The sequence below is a fragment of the Mustela erminea genome, chromosome 9 (assembly GCF_009829155.1).
Source record: "Mustela erminea isolate mMusErm1 chromosome 9, mMusErm1.Pri, whole genome shotgun sequence".
Classification (NCBI taxonomy): Eukaryota; Metazoa; Chordata; class Mammalia; order Carnivora; family Mustelidae; genus Mustela; species Mustela erminea.
In genome coordinates this window covers 20565662-20590395 of record NC_045622.1, presented here as the reverse complement: position 1 = coordinate 20590395, position 24734 = coordinate 20565662, and the positions used below count along the sequence as shown (strand labels likewise).

The following is a 24734-nucleotide window of genomic DNA, read 5'->3' as shown; positions in this document are numbered from 1 at the left end:
CCTATTCCAATGACCTATCTTGTTTACTTTGTTTTGGAGACATTATGTGTAGAGTACCAGTGTCCTGGGACCAGACAGGCCTGCCCATATAGAAGTAATTGCATAGGTGCCAGGGTGGCTTAGTCAGTTAAGCACCTAATTCTTAATTTCTGCTCAGGTCATGATCTCAGGATCTCAGAGTTGTGAGATCGAACTGCATGTCACTCTCCACACTGGGTATGGAGCCTGCTTAAGATTCTCTCTCTCCCTCTGGCCCTCCCCCTCACCACCACTGCTCCCCCCCAGCTTGTACATACATGCACGCACTCTTTCTTTTTCTTAAAAAAAAAAAAAAAGGAAGAAGAAGAAGAAGTAGTAGTAGTAATTCCAGTCTGCTCAGTATACCAAGCAGAATTTAATACCTGCTTTTCTCTTGCTGGTCATAGCAACCATTTTCCAGTAACTGGTGACAAATATGCCTCCGGGTCCATTAGAACCCTGGGACACAAAAGCCAAAGCAGAGGATGGGAGAAGAACCCAGACACCTCCCTCTGAGAGAAACTAGGAGGAGTCCTACTCATTCATTCATTTGGCAAACACTTATTATAAATTCAGAATGTGCCAGGTGCCATGCCAGGTAGAGTGAAGGCTACAGGGCAGAACCTTGTACTGACTCAGGTTCGTGGAAAAGGACAGATGCGAATATGCTTGAGGAGCAGGCGGACGCTGGTCAGTGTCAGGAGGTTCAGGCCAGGTGCTCTGGGAGGGAGAAACTGCCTTCCCCCAAGGGATCTAAGACTTGGGCAGGAGGTGGCACGGGACTAGGGATTATGGGCAGGGTTGGCCATGCAGAGAGAGAGAAGAAAAACTCTTCAGGAAAAGGAAATATGACAATGTCACAGGGCAGTAAATTAAGGGGGTCATTCTGTTTCGCTGATCCTCCGTTCCATCTGGAGATACATCCTGAGGCCAGGTGGTAGATAGAGAATGCTTACCAGAAATGCAAATACAAGCAACAGGGGCTTGCTCTCGGACTGAACACCCTGGAAACTAGAGAGTGAGGCCTGCTGCCAGGCCAGCCTCCCATTGGACATGCCACTGGTCTGTCCAAAAAACCAAAGGATAATGGGAGAGAAAGCTGGTCTCATAACAGGCATTCTCTTCCGTTAGCGATGAACAGAACTTGAGCTGGCCTACAGGCGAGCCAGAACAGGTGACTCCTAGGGCCCGTGCTCAGTCTAGGATGCCACCTTCTGGACTCTTAAACCCTGGAGAGTGAGGCACCTCTAGGAAAGACGTAACTAGGATACAGTGTGGTAAAGAATCACAAAAAGGGGCCCAGGGTGCACCAGGAGCTCAAGGATAAGTCCTAGCCAGGATGCAGTCCTATCTCATCACCAAGACACTGACTTCTAACCACGTAAATGAGGGGGATGGAGAGCGTTCGAGGCGAGGAGAACCTCACATGTAGAAGCAGAAAGCAGGAACCCTTGGGGCTCTGGGGGAGACAAGAAGCCTTGGGAGTCACTCTTAAACAGACCTAGAGCTGGCTACCACACACAGTCGGTGCTTAATAAATGTATGTAGATGGTAAATTGTCATCTCTAGGAAGTAAAGGCTGGGATAAGCAATTCATTCTCATAAAGCCCCAGGCAGGGCCACATGCTGAGATGCATTTATTAAAGTCTTTTGATGAGAGAGGGAGGGAAGAAAAGAGAAGAGGGAGGAGGAAGAGCTGGGGTGGGGGCTGCCTATCAATATCCTGACAGAGCCCCCCCGCCCCCCACCCCACCCCTTTATATCCAGGAGCAGGCACAGGGTCTCAGAAGGAAAGCAGACAGGAGCCATGGAAAAGAAAGGAAATCTAGCAGTAATATCCTAAGCCCCAAAGCAGGGTCACGCATGCCTATGTCTCCTTTAGTTTTCCCAATGACCCTGTAAGATGGGGTTTTTATTACTCTGTAACAGATAGGCAAACTAAGGCTAAGTAAAACATGTTTGGCGGAGGAAGTGGGAGCTCGAATCTGTTGGATGCTATTCTTCCAGATGTTTCCCAGACCACAGAATGGACACAGCAAAGGGAAGACAGAGCCAGACACCGGGTGGTCGTTTGCAGCCTTAGGTCCTTGCCTAGGTCTTGCCTCCCCAGGTTCTGCTGGCCTCTGGATGCCCCTAGGTGAAACCCTAGAAGTTGGTGAGAAACCACCCCAGGACCCAGGCTGAAGATGGCTAGCGGCCCTCTAGGACCTGGAAGGTTCTCTGTTAAGGGCAGTTCAGACGGACCCTTAGTAGACACATCCACAGCAGCCTCCCATCCCCTTCTCACTCTGGGTCCTTGCTTCAGCCTTGACTTACGTTTTGCATCCAGAAAGCCAGTACCTGCCCTCTGAAGTTCCAGGGACCGCCCAGGCCCTGACACAGTTTCCCTCTCAGGAGCTGGGAGCCCTGGTTCCATCCATTGCCGCCTCTACCACAAAACCTTCAGTGGCCTTAGGCGAGTGTTAACTCTTTTTGAGCCTCAGTTTCCCCATTCAGTACTGAGGAACTCACTGATCTCTAGGGTCCTTGAACATCCCATTGGCCTCTTTCTCACTCCCAAGATTTCCATATTTCCTCCCTGCCCCATTCCATAACAGCCAGGAGTCCCTTCCCTCAGGTAGGTCACCTGCAGGCTCGTCATAGGCCCCTGGGGACCACAGGGGAGGCCATCCTATAATAAAGGGCTAGAAACTGGGAGTAGGCAGGCTACCACCAGGGCCTCTGTACAGCCTGGCCAGGACATGATGGCCACCAGATTTGGGAAGGTGGCCAGGTCCCTGATTCAGAGCCACTCCCAGCTGCCTCAACTGAGAGAGCTCTGTGGGCAGCAGAAAGCACAGTCTTCTGGGCCCTGGCGGCCGTTCGTTCGCTGCTCCCTTTTCTAGCTGGGGAACAATGGTGTGTCGCTTCACCTCTCTGATTATGCCCAGCTCCCTGATTTGTTCTCTTCTGAGAGGACTTGTCTCAGAGGGTTGGTGGCAGGGTTACAATGGATAATGCATGAGAAACACCAAGGGCAGTGCCTATCACACAGCAGAAACTATTCTTCTTAAGTGCCCCCAACATTCTTAAGACAGCAGGACTCCCGAAGTACTTGACAGTCATGAGAATCACATGGTGAGGAAGAGAGCTGCCACCCACACTCAGCCAGTCACCAAGGCTGAGCAGTTTCATGATGAAAAAACCCCCCTTCTAGCAGGAAAGCTCACCCTGCCCCCCAGGGAGAGACCCAGGTGGGTCACTTGAATGTGATACACTTTTTTTTTTTTTTAATTGGGTTTAAAGTTATAAAACAACAGCAGGGAACTCCTCCTGCCTCTGCAGGTACTTGGGCCCAGGTGGGGATCAGGGGCATTAATTAAACTCACTCAACCTCCCCCACAAGACTGGTGGTCCCACGTCCCCAAAGCTTCTCTCCGTGCAGTCTCCTGCACCAGAATGGGGCTCCTCCTCACGTCCCAAGGCTGGAAAAGGATCCACCTTGTGGACCAACCTCACAGGCACCCTCAGACAAGTCCCCCCAGCCCCCCGGCGATGCCCACCCCAACCTAGCCTAATTCGGTCCTAAGTATTCCTAAGGTGCATTCCAATTTCCCGCTGTAATAAATGGCACAGAATGCAAATGGACGTGGATGTGGGACACAGATGTTTGCACTAATTTAATTGAGGGAACACCTTGGATTAAACACTTTGCAAAACACTCACAAATAGGTTCAGTGCATTCGGTAATGAAAAACCTCCCAGCCCCCTGGCACTTTGCTTCGGCTGCCTGGGGCTCCAGGAGCTCGGCTGGGAGTGGGAGGGTGTGGGGGAGAAGCCCAGAGCAGGGTGGAGACAAGATGCCTCCAAACACAGGGAGAGGCAAAGGAGCCAGTTCCTAGGAGGGCTTCCAACAGATTTTCCACCAGCTGGGGCTGACTCCACCAAGAGAAAGAATCTGGAAGGGCTGAGTGGGGCGGTAGGCAGCACCTGCCTCTCCATGTGGGTAACCACTCACCTGTAGGGGTCAGCAACAGGCAGGTGCCTCCCTGTCCTAAGGACTCAGCGCCAACCAAAGGCCTCACTGCCCAGCTGGCTTATGACCAGTCACCCACCTGTAGAGGACTGAGGTCCCCAGGCCCAGAAACCCCATGGAAGATCAGCCTATTTGATCTTTTGGGCATGAGGGTGGATGGAAAATACCTCTCAGAAATTGTGGTTTATTTGCAAGGCAGTGCTCATTTCTCTGAAGCTTCTTCCTCGCCTTCCCCTACAGATTAGGGGACTTCGAAAGCTCAAACCCTGTACATCTACCAATCTCCAATCGTTCCCTTCATTTTGCACCACCCATCTGTTCACCCCCTTAGCTCCGAGCCTGCAGAGAAGAGTGAGGCTCCTTGGCCCTGAAGGAGAGTGCTGTGGCCTGGGGTGGGGGGGGGGGGGGCTGAGAGCAGGGTGGCATGGCAGATGCGCACAGGCGCAGGTGCGCTGCCATAAATGCCCTCAGGGAGGCGTACTTGGTAACCTGGGAGCCCAGGGACAGTGTGGCAGCTTGGCAGGAGAGGGTCAAAAGAAAGTGGAGAAAAGGGGAGAAGGATTCCTGGCAGAGGGAACAACCTTTGCAAAGATAACGAGGCACAGAAGTCTAGGCAATTGCAGACTCAGGAGAGACTTCCCACGTGGGTCCACTTGGGGGACGGTGGCACAAGGGAAGATGGGCCATTTTCACCAGCCCCCGCCCCCACCCCTGATAGTTCTCATAGTTGGGCAATCTATATCAGTTCCTATAATGATTGTTCTGTAAGTCTCAGAGTTCAAATCAGGCCAGAATGATTTTATATTCCTGAAAACAGAATCCCTAATTTTCAAACACAATGATCACTTCAAGTGTAATAACCATTATAATAATAACCTCTTATACTTGTATAGTGCTTCATAGTTTATAAACCACTTTCACATATCTCTTATAATCCTCTATCAACAGCCCTTCGAGAAAGATAGAATAGGTAGTTTCAGTATTCTGGCTTTCTGGATGAGAAAATTAATCCCAAGTTCTCAGCTATGTAAATAACAGAACTAGGGTCCAAACTCAGGTCTATGTGACACCAAAGTGCATGCTTGTTCACTCGTTCAATCATTCAGTTATTCAGCCATTCAGTGAATCATGGAGCACTGGTAGAACACCTATTATGTACCAAGAAACACTTCAGACTCAGAGCATGGACAGCATGGTGGGGATATTAAGATGAGTAAAAGCCTAGTGCAGAGACAGCATACTGACAGATATACCCGGACTGACAGGGAAACAGCAAGGCAAAAGCAGAGCACTAAAACCCAGGAACCAAGAAAAACACAAAGTCACTCTTTACAAACACTGCCTCACTCATACACACACACACTGCTGCCTGCGTTCACACACATAACACACCCATGTGATGACATACATGAATATAAAGGAGCCATATCTTCTGGGCTTCCCTATGCTCTCTAGCATGGAATGCAGACTCCTCCACACCTGACATCTCCACCACTAGCTGGGCAACAGTTCAGACCCAGCAGCTGGAGGCACACTATGGGGCTGAGTTTTGCCCCATCCTATAGCATGTATAAGCATTCCAGCACTGTATGAGCCCTGGTGTCATGCAGCAAAAGCATGATACACTTCTAGGCTGGCTGGCTGGGTGATGGATAGATGAGTGAATGGATGGATGGATGGATGCTGGATGGATGGATAGGTAGGTGGATGGATGGATGGATGGATGGGCAGATGGGTGCATGGATGGATGGATGGATGGATGGGTGTGGGTGGATAGATGGGTGGTAGATGGATGCATGGATGGATGGATGGATGGATACATGGATCGTGGATGGATGCATGGATGGACGCATGGATAGATGGATGGATGGACGGATGGATGGTGGATGGATGCATGGATGCATGGATGAATGGACAGGTGGATGGATGATGGATGGATGGATGGATGGATGGATGGGTGATGGATGGTTGGGTGGATGGTGGATGGATGAAAGGATGGTGGATGGATGGATGGTGGGTGGATGGATGGATGGGATGGGGAGGGACACTGGGAAGCACAGGAGCTTTTGCCTAGCTAGAGGTAGATCCTGTTGGGGCCCTGCCAGTGGGCCCAATTACAGCTAAACCCTGCTTTGCTTTCTGATGAGGACAAATGAGTCTCAGGTCCCTCTACAAAAACAATACCCACCTCACAGAACTTATGTCAGAATGGGTGATGGGAGATGCTGACACATGAAGTGCATGACCTAGCCCACAGAGGTAATGCCTTCCCAGCCAGGAAGTAAAGGAAATGGACAGGGAACTAACTCTGCAGAGACTCAACAGAAATCAGTCTCCTGACTTCCCACTACCATCACCCAGCCTGGGGCTTTAAGGACTTCCCAGAGAATGCCTCTCCATCACACCACCCTCTTCTCCTAGCTTCATTCATTCTTTTTTTTTTTTTTTTAAAGATTTTATTTATTTATTTGACAGAGAGAGATCACAAGTAGGCAAGCAAAGACAGAAAGAGGGGGAAGCAGGCTCCCTGCTGAGCAGAGAGTCCGATGAGCAGAGAGCAGAGAGGCTCGATCCCAGGACCCTGAGATCATGATCTGAGCCAAATGCAGAGGCTTTAACCCACTGAGCCACCCAGGTGCCCTTCATTCATTCTTTTTTTCATTCGACCAACCTTACAGGGTGCCTATGATGGCCAGGCCTGGTTCTAGGTACTAGGATTAGGAGAAGAATAAGTTTCCGTCCTTAACTTGGATAGACAGACAAATAACTGTGTTTGAGTTCCTGGGATGACAAGGAGGACACAGCAGTGTTTCACAAAAGGCAGGGAACCTCTGGCAGGAGGTAGTCATAGAGGAGATACATGAGCTGGGTATTACAAGAGAAACAGGGTTACCAGGTCAGGAAGATTCCAGACAGAGCACATAGCACTTGCAAAGTCTCTAGGGTGTGAAGTTATACAGAGTATCTGGAGGCAATCGAGCAACTAGGCATATTGGGGGTATCAGGAGTAGGAAAGTACCCTTGTGTCTTAGTGTCTATAAGTAAAAGGGAGGAGGAAACAGCAAAGAGGGGGTAGGAGATGAAACTGGAAAAGTAGACAAGAGCTGAGCGTGGAAGCCTGTGATCAGTCAGGCCAAGGAGATTGTAGACAGGAAAGCCCCACCATGGTGATGGAGCACAGGCGGGGCCGGTCAGATGCAATGGCGTGAATTAGGTTCCCGCCAGTCGGGCACAGTGTTAGGCTCCTCCGTATATAGGAGGCTCTCCTTGGCTAACTCTGATGATAAATGAATTTGACGAGGTATTTTCCTCTTTGATTCAGGCAATTATCCCTGGAGAAATGGCCAATCTGGGAGCAATCTTTCCTCTCTGAAGAGCCAGACTGGCTGGCTAAGAGCAAAAGTGGGGGAGGGCTCCCCCATGGCCGTCACCCACCACCACCCCCAGCCACAACTACCGGGAGCCATGCTTGGAAATCCTTTACAATGTCCTGGGGATCCGGGAAGAACTTGAGAAGGGATAATGGTGGAGGTCACAGGAGCCACAGAGGAAGTAAAAATGGTGGCCTAAATCCCTTGGGCCAGACGAAGATTTACAAGCCTGCATTTCTAGTAAACAGGACAGAAAGGCAAGGTGGGTGGTGGCCACCACCTTGTCGTTCTCAAACCCTCAAACCTTCTCCAGTCCCGCTCACAGCGGGCCAGGTTCTCCCTCCCCTCCTTTCTCTACTCCCCCTCCCTTCTTTCCCTCCTTCTCAGCTCCTCTCCAGAAAGGTTTATGGAGCCGACTTCAAATAGCCCCCTCTCCTGCAGGCATAGTCACACCAACTGAAAGGAGATTTAATTAGCAAAATCTCGTTAGGCAAACGAAATTATCCGTAAGACAATACTCCTCTGGACAGGGGGTATGATTAAACAAAGCCATTAATTGAGAGAGTCGCTTTGGCAGCTCCCCGGATGCATTCATCTCTGGGCAGGCTCCACTTTGCCTCCTTGGGCCAGAGGAACAGACTCTGCGTCCTCCCCGCCGGCCCCACCCGCTCCCCACTTCATCTCCGCTCTTGCAGAGCCCCTCCAGTTGGGGCTGCAGACCTCGGCATCTCATCAGCGGCCGGGCTGCCGCCAGATTCCTGCTAAAGTGCCTTGATTGCATAATGTCTATTTGCATAATGTAAATTGCAATCTCCTAGCTCGGGAGGCAGGAATCACAGAACAGCCATTATTTTTTACCACTCCACAAAAATTCTACATTTAGAAAGCAGATTTGCAGCTCAGAAAGCCGTATAAATCTGAATCCGCCAGAAACGCCATTAAATCACACCAATTAAGCCGGACCAACGAAGAGCCCCTGTCACTGTTCTCTGCACACTCAAGGACTCCCCGCCCAGATGGAGACCACGAGAAACTGGAGGCTGTGGCAGCAGGGCTGGGAGCAGGAACTGCAAGAGGCAGGAAATTCTGTCTTATAAACCTCAACACACCTCCCGACCCCAACCACAGGTGTCCATCAAGACCTGGAGGAGACAGGATGAGAGGCAGGTGAAACGAGTCTGAGTTATTTCTGAAAGAGGACTACCTCCGTGTCAAGCTCAGCCCGTACCTTCTAATTAAGTTCTTCTTTCCAGCTTATCTCTTCACTCAGACAAACGATCCAGTGGGCAAAGCACCCCACGACGGGCACCGAGACTACCCCGTCAAGCAGTCACAACTGTCCTGACACCAGCAAGACCCCACGTGACTGCCCCCACAACAATGATCGACCTGACCCTCGCTGCCCACCTGCATGTACCCACCGACCTTTGTCCTACATTTTCCTTATATAAACCTGGATGTATTTTCAGCACTTTGGAGACAGTCTTTGTGACGTGAGCCCGCTGCGGGCCTCACTGAAATAAATCCCTTTCTTGTTTCCCCACCGCTCCTGTCTCTGCCTGTGGATTTCGTCAGCAGCGAGTGGCCAGACCTGGTCTGCTTGGGACCCCCCCCTGGGGCCAGTTGCTCTCCCACTCCTGCACCCCAGCTACACATCTTAAGCTCATTTGACTGGTTTCTGGTGGGCACAGGCCTTCATTTCATGCAGCGGGAGGACATGTTATCAGGAAGAAGTCTGCACCCTTAGCAGAGGGAGAGGGGAGATCTAAGGTGTTTTGCACATGGGGCAAAACATCCATGCCTTTCATAGCTCTTCTGTGACTTTTCCTCTCTTCTCCCAAGTCCCTTCTGGTCAAGGGTAAGAAACAGTAGGAGAAATCCTGCTCAGACTGGGCTGGGCTGGAGTCTGAGCGCTTTTTAAAAGCTGTTTCCTAGCGGTCACTGGGGAGAGAGAGGTGAGTCACATGGTGCCTGGAAAGGGGCATTCTCTGGGACAACAAGACAAGATCCCAGCTCCCCCTCTGCCAGCCCTGCACCTGGTTACTCTTTTGCCTCTTTATTGCTCATTCAATATTCATTTGTCAAAGGGCAAGATGCTAATGTGTATTATTAAAATATCAATAGTTTATGAGTGAACTTTTATGGAGGGTACAGTTAAAGGAAAGATTCTTGACCATCCCTTGTCAGGAGTAAAGGAGAGAAACAATCTTTTCCAACTCTGCTTCTTATTTATTTCTTGGGTGGAGGAATGACTGAACCATTTGGAGGAGCTATTGTGTGCCAAGAATGGCTACAGTGCTCTCACAGGCTACCTTCCTGGCGGTCCCCACAGCGGTCCTGGGAAAGGCATACGGTCCCATGTGTATTCCGGACGTGAGCGATCTGCAGACCGAGCAGATGGGCCCGGATCACGAAGGTGCTAAGTCGGAACCCAAACTCTTGCTCTTGGATTTCAAACCCTAACTACCCCCCTCCCCCACCAAGTTGGAGCCTTGAAAATACAAATGAGCTTTATGTTTTCATCTGTTGCTTCATGTGTCCAAATTAAACATTCATTTCCGGGCCCAAGTTTCCAACCCCCCACACCTTTTTATCAACCAAGCCCATTTACTCTTCTCCTCCCTGGTCCCTCCCTTTCCAGCGTTAGCCATTCCCCGATCTCAGCCCCTTAGGAACACGAATTGGTTCTGTCTCCACTCTTTCGTTGCTTGAGTTTTGTTTCTATCCTCTTAAGTCACAAGGCATTCAGGCACTCAGATTCTCTTCCAAATTCAGGTGCATCCGGGTCAGGAAAATGACAAAGGAAAGGGGGCCTGGTCCCTTAATGTTGCAGGTTCTAGCATGTGGCCGAAGGGCAGGAAGGAGAGGAGAGGACGTGGGGTCAGATAGGAAGGGCTGCCCAGACTTCCCCAGTCCCCAACACAGCCCCAGTTGCCTCTTAATTCCTGATCTTTGACACAAACCTCCCCCAGCTTGGGAGGTAGGCCTTTGTAACTGCCCCAGTCAAAAGAACATGGTGGAAAACATGCTACTTGACCTTGGCTATATGGCTCCCACCTGGCTCTTGTTTGCTTTTGGGTGGGGTGCTCCCCCTTGGTGTCCAGCCACCATTTTTCAAAGAAACCTGAGCCATAGGGAGTGGTCACATGGGCCTGCCTGGCAGCCTCAGCTAAGATCTCAGCCAACAGCTCGTACCAGCCCCCCAAGTTATAAGTGAATGAGCCTTCAGATGATTCCAGCACCCAGGTTTTCACTTGCCTCACCTGAGGTCTCAGTCCCAGGGGAACAGGGACAGGGCGTCCCTAAAGTGCCCTGTTTGAATTCCTGACTCACAGAACATGCGCATAATAAACGTTGTGAAGATGCTGAGTTTTGGGGTGGCTTGTTACACAGCGGAAGTGACTGGAACACCTCTGGGATTAAATTGAATGTTTTCGGTTTCCTTCTCAAGTCCAGCCTTCCCTGGTGTTCACTCCGAGACTTCAGGCTATGCCTTCCTCATCTGGTCCCAGGCCCCCTGAGCCTGCCCCCTCTCCTCTTCCTCCCTCTCCAAAACACAGGACGCTCAAGCCTGAGGCAGCCTTGGCAAACACTCCCTTGAAAGAGCATTTGACTCTTGCCACCTCAGAATCCCAGCGCCCAGAGAAGCCTGCTTGTCCTTGCTCCTCAGTGCAGGTCCAAGAGCGCGTCCCTGTGAGGGAGCTCGCCCTGGGTGTGTGTGGCCCAGAGCCAGGCACGGGTGCCCTCGGAGGCAGGGAGGGAATGTGCAGACCTATTCCCTCACACTCTCCACTCTCATTAAGGTTCACGCTCAGCTTGCTTCTCTCCTACTTGACTTGACTTATGAGGTCCCTTTAACCTCCCAAGCGAGGAGACATGATTCTCACAAAGGCCTTTCCACTGTGGCTCCCCCAGCCTCCCAGCCGCATCTCCTAGGTAGGCTTTCCGGGAACAGGACCAGGACGGAGGGAGGCACCCTTCCCCACCTGCCCCCTCCCCAGGGCCCCCAGGGCTCCAACCCCTCCAGATCCTGGGCTGCGGAGGAGGTGCCCTGGGAGCCGCAGCCCGTCAATCACAGAGGCGACCAGCACTGAATCGCAGGCCATTAGGCGGGAGGGCCGGCGCCCTGCTCACTCACCGGGCAGCCATTGGCAGGATGTTAGACGATCGCATGGCGGCCATTCTTATGATTTATTCAAATACTCATTACAGTCAATCTATTTTTACACAGAGGTGAAGATGTGCACTGATAACGGTTAATCATTTATAATTCCCCGGACTGGTTGGAAGCCAACGTCCTCTCAGAGGCGTGGCGGCAGCCCAGCCTCCGGGAGCCCCAGAAGCAGGGTGGGAAGCTCCGTAGCCCAGGGCAACCCAACCTTCCGGCGGACATTTGCAGAGCAGAGACCAGGTGGAGGGTGCCGTGGGGACAGAAAGACATGGGAATCCCAGACTGTCCTCCAGGAGCTCACAGCCTCAATGGGGGGCATGTGGGAAGGTGCGGGCCAGAGGGGCACTTGGCATGTGAGGGCGGCAAAACTCGGGGAGAGGGAGAGAGAGCACTTCTAGCTGGAGTTACCAAGGAAGGGTTCGTTGAGGAGACCAGACTTGGGCTGGGTTCCTCCAGGTGGGTGGGCTTTCACCGAGTGGGGGCCAAAATGACACATAACGCCGACGGTGGGGCCATAACTGTGCCGATGTAAAGGACGCCACCAGCAGGGTCTCCCTTCCCCTCCCCCACAACCCCCTGGAAATAAACCAAGGTGTAACAACAAATGTGGGCTCTGAACCAGCCCACTTCCTCTGCTCACTGCCTCCCCGGCTCAGCCCACAGATGACAGTGGCTGGGTTGGCCTTGCAAACCCAAGAGCTTCCCTCTCCGACACTCATGAAACACATGACACATCAAGTCCACCTTAATGCACAATCACTAAAGTCTAATTAAGTAGGATGTCATATTACAGGGCTTCTTTGTCACATTCAGACCTAGTCTAATTAGAAGTCCACCGTATTTTACGTTCTGACCGGCTCATTGTTGGGTATCGCTCTTGCACAATGCATGGCTGTTAAAGATCAGGTTCAGGGCTGGTCCTTAACCCGTAACCTCATTGAGTCAGCATGGAAACACCGAGCACAGTTACTTACAGTTCACAGTTCCTTTTCTGGTGAGCGGCATGGAGGACAGGAAGCCTCAGAATCCTCCTCCGGACTTCACCTGCCAATGAAAGAAAAGGTTTTTATAGATGTGTATGATTCTGCTGGAAGTGAGAGCTGAGGTGGGGCAGAGGGAAGCCTCAGAGTGGGTCTGCTGCGGGAGCAAAGCCAGGACTCTATTCCCACAGTGCCGAGTGGGAACGTTTCCTGATGAAGGGACTCAGGGTGTAGGACGACTATTGGTTAGGACAGCTAACCAGGACGGAGAGAGAGGATCGCTCCCTCCTTACCTGCTTGGTGCCTCAATTTCCTGTGAGTTTCATCCCCTTCCCTATAGGAATCCCGGAGAAAAACAGGCTCATGGCTGCTGAGAGCCCTGAGCTGACCAAAGCAATAATCATTTACTGATGCCTCCGGTCTGATGGAGGACCCCATGCAGGGGGACAGAGCTGTGCAGCCCCCATGAAAGCTTGCAACCTATACGGGGAAGGCTGCACAACACTGGCAAACCACAAAGCCAAGACTGTTGTTTACCGCAGGATTAAGGAAGGTCCAGATGGAGGAGAGAATGTTCAAGGAAAGGTGAGGTGTCCAAACTGGGATAAAAGGGAAAGAAGTCGCCTGGAGAAGCATAATGAGGGTAAGACTGGAAAGATAAAGAATGTGACTGCTTTTAATTCTCTTTCTGGAAGAAAGTAATAACAACAACAAGGAAAACCCAGCACGGGCACCTGGGTGGCTCAACTAAGTCTCTGTCTGCCTTTGGCTCAGGTCATGATCCCGAAGTCCTGGGATCGAGTCCACATCGGGTTCCCTGCTCAGCAGGGAGTCTGCTTCTCCCTCTGCCCTTTACCCTGCTTGTGCTCTCTCTTGATCTCTCTCTCTCTCAAATAAATAAAATCTTAAAAAAGAAAAAGAAAAACCCAGCACAAGCTTATCATGTGTCTGCTCCATGGTCTACACTGGCTGGGTGCAGCAGGAATAACACCCAAGGGTGGGTCCTGGTATAGAAGTGCTGCCACACTGTCACTGGGGAATAAGATGACCTACATAGAACAGCATCAGAGATGAGACCATATGCACAGCAGTGCTGAACTGTGTGGTAGGGACTATAATACTCTCTCCACAGAGAAAGGAAGTTGGCGAGAGCTGAGGCACTCAAGGAAGTATTCAGGAGGAGGGAGAACACGAGTGGGGCTTTGGAGACCAGACAGGCAAGGTTTGGCTGGTAGATGGGAGCAAGAGGGTATTCCAAGAAAGGGAGCAATCCAAGCAAGGATGAGGGGGAGGGGGCAGCATGGAGTGACCTGAGGCAATGCAGATGCTGGTCTGCCTGAGAGGGACCAAGGAGGAACCAACACTGAGTAAGCCAGTTGGGGCCAGAACATCAGGACTCTGAGAGGTCAGGCTTGGGCCAGAAGCTGGTAGAGCCATTTAGTTTTTCAACAAGGAAATGACACGGAGAAGAGGAGCCCCCTCACCTGCCCCAACCCTTTGGAATCTTCTTTTTAGGGTGCCTAGGTGGCTCAGTTGGTTAAGCAACAGCCTTCAGCTCAGGTCATGATCCTAAAGTCCCAGGATCAAGCCCCACATTGGGTTCCCTGCTCAGTGGAGAGTCTGCTTCTCCTTCTGGCCCTCTCCTGCTCATGCTTACTCTCACTCTCTTTCTCCAATAAATAAATAAAATCTTTTTTAAAAAAGATCTTCCTCTTAATTAAGACAGAGAGGCTTCTTGGAAGAAGAGTTTCAGATAGATAATTCAGGCATGGGGTATAGTGTGATGTGCTCATGGAAAGAAAATGTCCCTTTTGTTCATGAGGACGTCCACCAGGCTGAGGCCCTTCCTCTGGGGCTGTCTACTAACATCTGCATGACTGAGGTTAATGGTTCAAGGAAGTTCCTCTGAGGTAAGTGCAGAACCCTGGACTGCAATTCCTTAAAGACAGGACCACATCTCATGCATCGGTGAAGCCCCAGAACCTAGCAGAGGGCCCAGGATGTATTGGCTTTTCAGTATTGTCTGTTGAAATGTTCATTGGTAGACCCTGTTCCTTCCCAACAGAATCCACAACCAGCAGCTCAGAACCAGACATGGGTTGGCAATGGTCGGCCATGGGCTCCAACTTAGAGTCTTGTAAACAACAGACACACTGCTACTGAGCATACGTGAACTCAATGTAAGAAGTCTCTAGACTGAATTGCACGCAGTAGCACTTTATCCCTGCTCTCTGGGATTGACTCTTGAGCCGCCAGCAACTTAGAAGAAGATACGGCAGACTTGCCTTTTGCATATGCTGCGAAACTGGGAAGGACAGCCGCTCCTGGAGAGATGGATTCAAGAGTGTTATAAAGCTTTCAACAAGCTGCAAGAATGGGCCAAAATGAAAAAGTCCATGTTTTTTCCTCTACCAGTTTCTCCACAATAAGATCATGACAGCCATAACAGAAATAATTCTGAAAATAAAGAAATACAGCCCACAATCCTATCATCACTCTAAACCACCAAATTACTATATCCCATGTCCACATGAAAATCCATTTTTATTTTTTACAGAATTGTAGAAAAAGGTTTGACAAGAATATATACACCAAATCCCACTCTTATATTCAAAAATCAATTGCAAAAACACAGAATAGGGTAACCTGGTTTAAAAAAAAAAAAAAGAAAAAGAAAAAAAAGGAAGAAAGAAAGAAATGGTTCAGGTGATTAGAATTTAATATAAGTTTGGGATGAGCCCAGAGTGTGTTGCTGCAAACACGTTACCTGTGATCTTAGGTTGTATTAATAGCCACACAGTGTCCAACTGAGGGATGAACAGTCCCCTCACTTCAGACTTATCAATCCATATAGGTTTAAGACGCAGTTCAGGCATTATATCTTAATAACTTTGACAGAGAAGAGGAGAGGTGAACAAAGATGACCGACCAGTAGCTAAAAGTCCAAGCTCTGGAATCAGACTGCCCAGTTTTCTGTCCCGACTCCACTACTTACTAGTGGCACGACCAAGGAGAGGTTGCTTAACGTCTCTCTGTCTCAGTTTTCCCTCTGCAAAATCGGGCTAATAAGGGTTCCAGCTCTAAGGTTTGAGTGAGGATTGAATGATTCTGTAAGCTGCAAAGCACTGAGAACCGTGGCTCACACAAAATCACCACTCCCTGAACGCTAGCTCTTTAATGCTATTTTGTTGGGTGTTATTTTCATTACTAGGAGGCTGTGCAGTAGAAGACATGAGAGAAGAAATAAGACTCCTGCTTTTGTTTGTCCCTCTTTAAGATTGCCTGTCCTTCTCCCACATGGTGGCCCTCCAAATATTTGAAGCAACTGTATGAAAGAGGGGCTGTGTGACTCTAGACAGTAGGATCAGGTCTAATTGCTAAATGTTAGAGGAAGTCAACCTTCATTTCAATGTAAGGGAGAAGTGTAGCAATGGGAACCATGCAAAAACGGGTAGGCTTCCTAGGAAGGTAGTGAGCTCCCCAGCACTGCAGGGAGACGGTACTGGGTGAGAAGCTGCCCCACAGTGTGATTTCCCAGACGTGGCTTCGCCCATCTTTGAAATGTTAAAAAAACATCAGGAGACTGATAGAGTTTACAAAATCATGTACTGAGAAAACCTTACTCCTGTCTTCGTTCACCATCATTTCATGCAGTAATTCAACCCCCCAAAGGAAGAAGAGTAACAAGGCCCATTCTTTGAACGGAATAAATAGAGCAGTGTGGGAAGCATTCCCTCTCCGCCCTCTCTTCCTGTCTCTATCTCTTTGTCTGCCTGCTCTTCTCTCTCTCCCTCTCCCTCTCTCTCTCTTTCACACACACACACACACACACACACATATGTGAACATGCAACCTCTCCACACTGGCCTTTTTTTTCACTCATGACCACGCACCCGTGGAGAAGTCTGCGTAACTTGGCGCTGACCCATGGACGCAGGCTGGGGAACCACCTGTGTGCCATGTATGTTAGGGCCTTCCAAAGCCAGCAGCTGGGGGGCCTGGCAGGCAAGCCGTCATGCCAAAAACCTGCACACAAGCAGCCAGCCACGCCATCATGGAACCAGAACTGAAACTCAGGTCTGAAAACAAAAAGGAACTATAAATAAAATGGACCACTCACGTTTATTAATATGAGGAAACTGGTGAAATGATGAATGAGGGAGGAGTTGTTGAAAGCTCGTTTGTCTGGGAACAATGTAGAGAGAGGGGCAGGACAAAGCTTCCCATAGGAGGTAGCACGTGCTCCGGGAAAGCTGAACGGCACCAGGAGGCACCCCTAGGTAAGTCGGGAGGGTGGAAAGAGAGAAGCCTGGGGCTTGTGAGGAGGAGTTTAACCAAGAGAGCGCCCCTAACAGAGAGGTGTCAAGACACGGGTTCATGCCCCTCCTTACTCCATCATTGATGTGCAATCTTGGACAAGGAACTTCAAATCCCTCCATGCCTCAGTTTCCCCATAGGCAAAATGATAGGGTTAGACTACCAGATAATCCTTAAACCAAACTTCTGTCTGACATCTACACACCTCAGAGGCTGCCCAGACTAACCTGCCAGGGAGGGCGCTAAGTCTCATTCTAAGGAGCTCAGTATCTCACCCTGGTTAAGAGTCAAGATGTGGGAGCCAGAGGGAGTGCTGGGTTCAAACCTGGGGCCATCCCTTACCAAACCTTCATCTATACAAACCTCAATTTTCTCATCTTTAGAAGGGGGGTAATAGTAGCATATTTAAAAGAGCCGATGCATCTAGAGCATTTTGTACAATGCTTGGAACATATTAATAGTAATAATAAATGAGGGCTACTTTTTTTTTAAGCGTTAAGATTTAATGGCTGGCAGCAGCTGAATGGAAAGGGAGAAAGAGGCAAAGCAAGAAGGTTGAGGACTTCTGCATTCATCCCACTGCCCATGAAAGCATTTCTGCCCTTGCCCTAGCCAGACATTTGGGATGACGACCAATTATGAAAAGCCATTCTTGGACACCAAGAGTCTCTCTGAATGCTCTTCTTCTCTGAAAACCCCTCCATGGGCATATGAGCAAAACTTCCGAGAAAGACAAAACATGAACAGACCGTTCCAGGAGGAAACCCCGGAAGGACCCCACGCCCATCCAGACGGTGTGTCCTGGGTGTCCCACCACATTGTCAAGTCTCCTTTCTGTTCCCCTTGTGCTCCCCTCATCACCTGACCACAGCTTGCGGCTGCTTACATTTGTTGAATGAGGTTGGCAGTCAGAGTGCGGTGAGCCCTGGCCACCAGTCTCTAAAGTACACAGTACCTGGGTAATTGAATACTGATAAAATGGCCCGGCATTAAATTCTTTACTCTGAGATGCATCCCACCTGGCCATTCCCAAAGCCTGGGAAAAACGGAGGCTCAATTCCATACCTGTTTTCAGCCCCCACAGGCGCCACACAGTCCTGGCCGGCCAGTTACAGAGGAACTGGAAAAGGTCCCTGAGTCACGGTCCCCAGGCCCTGCCCGGGCCCGAGCCTCTAATCTTGGGGCTGTGCCTGGAAGTACAGGTATGCGTATAAAACCCTGCTATTTTGGTGGGCTCATCCTAGACTTTCCTAAGGAACTAGAGAACTCCAGAAGGAACCGGAGGCCCTCGTGATCTGTCTACATCAGATGGAAGTGAGGCATGGGCTCCCAGGGCGGCAGGGCCCTCTGCAGAGGCAAACCCTCAGGGAATGGAGGACCCGCTCACAGGGCAACCTCCTGTGTGGCCAGCCTCTGAGGTGGGACTACGCCAAGACCCACCAGGACCTGCTGATTCTCTGTCGGGATCATCACTGTTCTTCTTTGCTTGGCCTTGTCAGTGTTTTGCCTCAGGCTTTCTCTCTCTTCCTGGGCCCTAATCAGTCTCCTGGCCTCTAGCTTTACCCCATTTTTGCCCTCCTTCCACCTTCTCAGCAGAGGATCTTTCTGGAACTCAAATTTGAACATGGCCACTCCTCCTTAAAAACCTTCAATGAGTCTTCGCTCTCTGACAGAGGTTGCCAACTGGCCACCCTGTGTTGACTCTTGCCTGTCCGGTATTTTTATAAATTCTTTTTTTTTTTTTTTAAGATTTTATTTATTTATTTGACAAAGAGAGAGAACACTAGCAGGCAGAGTGGCAGGCAGAGAGAGAGAGAAAGAAGTAGGCTCCCCGCTGAGCAAGCAGCCCTACGCAGGGCTCGATCACAGGATCCTGGGACCTCGACCTGAGCTGAAAGCAGACACTTCACCGACTGAGCCACCCAGACACCCCATGGCATTTTTATAAATTCTGCCAACATCTAAAAAGTGGGAGATTTCACATTTTAACAATCCATATTTCTAAGTTTTCCCCAAAGACTGGACGACCTCACAATGCCAATCCTGTCTGTCCACGTGGCAATCACCAGATGAAGCCGAGGATCAGTCACCCCTTTTAATCACGCAAGGGCCCTCCTGTGTACTCCGAGAGAAGGCGAGTGTCACCCTGGAAGTCTCTCCCATCACAGGGCACACACCCAGAGGCTGACTTACTCTGCCTACTGAAGAGTTTCGGGTTCAAGGTGACAGCACGAGGGTGGGTGGCTCATTATGTTCTCGGCTGTGCTGTGCCAGCTGGAGGGTGGAGGATGGGATTCAGGAAAATACCAGTAGCCCCAGGCAGGCCTGCCTCGTGTCCTTCCCTCTCACCTGGGCAGCTCCACGCCCAGCCTGGGGAGAGCCAGCAAAGGTCTTAGGGCAGTTTCCCTGGAATGCCAGTGGCTACAGGGCAGGTGCTGAAGAAGCCCCACCCCGTTTTATTCCTGAGGCCCCACCCCCGGGCCCAGCCTCGCCCCACCCCAACTCAGGGGCGGCTATACCCCCTCCCTTTATTTCCATCCCACTGTTCCTATCAAAGCCCTAACAGCACATATTTTGTTAATTGTACAAACCTAATGGGGGAATGCATTGGCAAAAAAGGGTAATGGCCATCAGACCAGCAATAAAACAAAATTAATGGCCCATAGGAAGAAATCATGTCCACTTAATCCCGGCTCTGAAACTCTAATAGAATAATGGAATACCAACGGAGGTTTTTTTTCTCTCTATGCAGATTGCTTACACCATGTTAATCACTTGCAAAGCAGGCCACATACCACTCTGGCTCACATGACCCTCCAGGGAAAGGAGCAGACCAGAAACATTTAGTGCAAGGCTCATTACTGACAGGCACCACCGCAGCAACACCTTCCCCCTCTCCCTCCTTCCCCCAGGTGACTCTGGGACAGCCAGTATGGGGTGTCATTGAAAGCCACGAGGTGTGGCGGGCCGGAAAGCAAGATGCATAATACCTAATAATAGCAAACATTTATTGAGTGCTTACTATGTGCCAGACCCTGCACTAGCTAAGTGCTTCCTACACATTGAATCCCTCTGCCTCATGTTCGGCCTCTGTAGCCGCACAGTCTAGCAAGGTAGCTGCTGGCCATGCGTAGCTTTTTTAATTCAAATCCTCATTAATTAAAATTACAGAAAATTTAAAATGCAGGCATTAGCCTCACCAGCCACATTTCAAGTGCTCAACATGTATCTAGTGGCTATTGTACTGGAAGGTTCAGAGAGAGGACATCTCCATCATCACAGAAAGTTGTATTAGACAGCGCTGTTCTAGAATATTGTGGCCATTTCATCTTCTTCGTTTAACAGATTCAGAAGTCAAGGTGCAGGGAGGCAAGGCAAGCGGCCCAAGTTGATGCCGCTGGATTATAGACGTGCTGGGTTCGAACCCAAGTCTGTCTCAGTCTGACTCCAGAATCCCCAGCCTACCCACCAAGAACCAGCAGTTAGGGCCACAGGGTGGCCGTCTGAGGGAAGTTAGCAGCAGAAAGGCTCTTCTGTCCTGTCTTCAGCACCCACCCACTCCCTGCCACCCCAGAGAGCAGACAGACCCCAGTGCTCCAACTGGGAGCCAGCTCTGTGGGTGTCTCAAACTACAGAGGTCATCTGGAGAGGCGGAGGGCTTTACAGGGCCTCCAGCCCAACCTCCTTCAATTTATGAATGAAGAAACCAACGCACAGAAGAGTAAAGTGACTTGCCCCGAGTCAAACAGCTGGTTTGCAACAGAGTTAGAACAATAATCCTGGTTTCTTTACCTCTAGTCCTCCCTGGCCAAGGGAGAGGACAGAGCATTACCCAGGGTCACCTACCGCCACAGGTCAGAGCAGGAAGAGGTGGCTCTCCTGCCTTCCTGGAGAGTCCTGGGTCAGGTGGGAGGAGGCTGGAATGAACCTGAGGGACTAGGCTCTGAGGAAAAGCAGGATGGGGACAGTCAGTCAGGCCTAGAAAGTGCAGTGCTTAAAAGCAGGACATTGGGTTGCTACTACCTTTTGGAAAAATAGTATACAGTGTTTATTACCATTAAAGATACACATAGACTCTGGCCAAGCAGCTACACTTTGGGAATGTATTCTATGGGAAAAGTAGCAGGGCCCAAGGATAATGTGGCAGCATCTATCGTGGGAAAAAGTGAAAAACATCCTAGATGTCTACCAACAGCGGGTTTGTTGCATAAGTTGTGGGACAAGTATACTATACATAAAGGAAGCCATTGAAAGAATGCGTTAGAGCTAACATCTTTTGCCATGCAAGATGGCCATAATGTTCAAAATGAGAAAAGTAAGTAGCAGAGGATGTGTGTGGAGTGGTTCCATTTTTGTAAGAACAGAGAAGACTCCAGAGTGAGTGAGATGATCCCTTTGCTCTGTTTGTGTGAGCGTGGAGGCAGCCTGGAAGGGGTGGCCGGCGTGTTCACACGGGTGCTGCGGGGGCACCGGGAACGGAGGGAAGAAGGGACACCATTTGTAGCACATCTCTGCCTGGCTTCTGGTTGCTGTGAGCACCACCACTTTTGTAAATTCGTGAAAAGAAACTTAATAAGGAAAAATAATTGACACAAGAAAGAAAAAGACTCTAAACCCGCCTTTCTCACTAGCTTCTTGGCCTTGGCAAGTTCCTTAATCTTGCTCCATCTTGGTTTCCCTTCCTGGAGACTGATGATGATACTATCATGTCATGAAGCAAGGAGACTGGTCAGAAGCGAATTTATTTTATTTTATTTTTAAAATATTTAATTTATTTATTTATTTGACAGAGAGATCATAAGTAGGCAGAGAGGCAGGCTGAGAGAGAGAGGAGGAAGCAGGCTCCCTGCTGAGCAGAGAGCCCGATGCAGGACTCGATCCCAGGACCCTGAGATCATGACCTGAGCCACCCAGGCACCCCAGAAGCGAATTTAAAATTACTTAGTCACACGGGCCTTTTTATCAATGTCAAGGGGAAAATCTGCCCCATACATGCAGGTACTTCCAGGGTTCACTCTCTAGGCCGTCCCAGAGCCACAGCCACTGCTCCCGTTTCAAAGCTCTCACAGTCCGTGTCTTCTGCCACAGAACCATTTGAACGTGTCTCTCTGAACGTGTCTCTCTGCCTACCAGACCGGAAGGGCCTTGCAGGTAGGAATAATACCTCACTTATTCATTCATTCATTCAATCATTCATCTGAGATAATTATAACTTAATAATTAGGGCGCCTGGGTGGCTCAGTCAGTTAAGTGTCTACTCTTGATTTTGGCCCAGGTTATGATATTGGGGTCGTGAGACTGAGCCCCACATTAGGTTCCCTGCTCAGCGGAGAGTATTCTTGAGATTCTCCCTTTCCCTCTGCCCCTACCCCCCTCCAAATAAACACACACATCTTAAAAAAATAATAATAACTTAATAATTTTGTTTTCGGCACATGTACCAGGCCCTGTGCCTGACACCAAAGATACAACAATGAATGAGACCAAGAAGTCCCAGCTTTCATGGAGCTCACATCTTAATGGGGGAAACAAGCAAGCTATATATGCACATATATCTGTAAGTCAAGTGGTGTTAAGCACTAAGAAGAAAAAAGCAGCACCACAAGGGAGTAGAAGTGAGTGGGGAGGGGCGGGGGCCTTTTAGGGAGCGAGGACGGGAAGGAGCCTCCAGAGCTCCCAGAGAAAGCGCCCTCTGAGGCCTGTGCCGCAGCCTCAGTGAGGCCAGTCATGGTTCAACAGGTGTTAGTTTAAGAATAAAACAAAAATAGGGGCACCTGGGTGGCTCAGTAGGTTTAAGTTTCTGCCTTCAGCTCAGGTCATGATCCCAGGGTCCTGGGATCCAGCCCCGAATCAGGCTCTCTGCTCAGCAAGGAGCCTGCTTCCTCTTCTCTCTCTGCCTGCCTCTCTGCCTACTTGTGATCTCTGTCTGTCAAATAAATGAATAAAATCTTTAAAAAGAAAAAGAAAGTATAAAATAAAAATAGACTCATGGAAGACTGGTAAATAATTAAGCCCCCCTAAACACACGCCTCCCTTCTGAGGATACCCCTCAAAGAACTGAAAGCAGGGGCTCAGAGAGGTTTGCGCACCCATGTTCACAGCAGCTTTAGTCAAGGAGCCGAAAGCGGGGAGCAACCCAGGTGTCCGTGGACGGGTGAAAGCATGAACAAAGCGCGGTCAGTACATATGAGGAAGGATCAGAGCCTTCAAAGAGAAGGAAATTCGGACAAATGGTACAACGTGGATGAACGTGGATGAACCTGCCATGCTAAGTGAAATGATCCAGTCACCACAGGACAAAAATGGTATGATTCATGTGAAGGACACAGAGAAGTCAGATTGGCAGAGAAAGAAGGTAAAATGGCAGCTGCCGGGGCTGGGAGGGACCAGAGATGGGGGGTAATGGTTTCACAGATACAGATGCAGGTTTGCAAGATAAAAAGAGTTCCGGGGATGGGTGGTAATGATGATTGCGCAACAGGACGAATTGTACACTTACAAGTGGTAAAGACGCTCCATTTTATGTTAGATGTAGTTTACCTCAATTTTTAAAAATACATGCCATCACTAATGTCTCTCAATTTCTCTCAGAAAAGAAAACAAGAGCCTAGAATGTTCAAGAGCAGGACGAGAAGCCGCTGACAGCTGAGGTGAGGACAAGGGACCCCGGGGCCCACAGATAGAGCAGGGAACCCCGAGTCTCTGAAGGCTGAGTGGGGAGAACATGGATGGGGAGCCGCCAGGCAGAAAGGGACAGGGGCTCCCAGGCCAGTCTGCTGGCAGGAAAGACAACTTTCCTGTGGAAATATCTGAGCCGGAGGGATTCCAGAGTGCTGGTGCTCGACAAAATCTAGGGTGAAAAGGAAAAGAAAAAAAAATTTTTTTTTTTTTTTGGTAAACTGGTGGGAGGTAGGAGGCAACTGGTAGTGAGGTGGGCCTTCTCTAGTCTGGAATGGAAGACAGTCCCATGCATCCACTGCAGGAAATCTAAAGAGAAAAGGAACTAGGAAACTGAGAACGGGATGAGGGCATCTGGGCCCTTCACTCCGTGCAATGATGAGCACCTTGGTATGCTGGAAAGTTAATTTAATTTAATTTAATTTCTTTTTTTTAGAGGGGGAAGCAGGCTCCCTGCTGAGCAGAGAGCCCGATATAAGGCTTGATCCCAGGACCCTGGGATCATGACCTGAGCTGAAGGCAGAGGTTTTAACCGACTGAGCCACCCAGGCACCCTGGAAAGTTAATTTTAGTCACGACTCAGGAGTCAGTCCTGTCCTCACGGCCCTTTGACCTTATGTGACCTTTGAACTTCTCTGAGCCTCAGTTTCTTCATCTACTAAACCAAGTGGCCAGATCAGGGTAAGAGGAATGTTAAGGCTTTAGGGGTCCACAAACCCCTTGAGATTTTTTCCAGAATGGTGTTTGTATGTTCATTTTCTGTGGAGAGATGTATCCACTTTTACCAAGATTTCAAGGCTAACCATGTCCCCAGAGAGGTTAAGAATTGGCGGAGGGGATGTTCATTCACAAGGCTCACATGAAGCTGGAAAGTTCTAAGATTCCAAGAAATCTTGAACTAGATTCCAATAAATCTTTGGGCCTCAAATAAATCAAGATGTTTATTCTTGCTTTGCTGGCAGCACAGAGATATTTAAAAATGAAGTGAAATAATTATATACTTTCAAAAGTTAAAATTATTTCTCTCGTGCAAGTAAATATGATCGTTATGGCTGCTGGTGTTTCACGGAAAGCAAGAGTAGTTCTACCGCAGGCATAAAGGCCACATGATAAAGGGAAGTGATGAGCTACAGGTTCACCTTCTTTTGGGGAGAAATGAAGAGGCTCTCCATTCCCCTGGTGGA

The 24734-nt window shown here is 49.7% G+C and overlaps 1 protein-coding gene across 4 annotated transcripts in view; it reads right to left on the bottom strand.

Annotated features, from left to right (window-relative positions):
* The window catches only part of PKNOX2 (PBX/knotted 1 homeobox 2), a 259719-nt gene that overhangs the window by 177767 nt on the left and 57218 nt on the right, over positions 1 to 24734 (bottom strand). For all 4 annotated transcript variants that reach the window (XM_032359678.1, XM_032359674.1, XM_032359677.1 and 1 more), the window contains one exon: positions 12550 to 12619. The gene's annotated coding sequence lies outside the window, so the exon portion shown is untranslated. The remainder of the gene's footprint in view (positions 1 to 12549; positions 12620 to 24734) is intronic.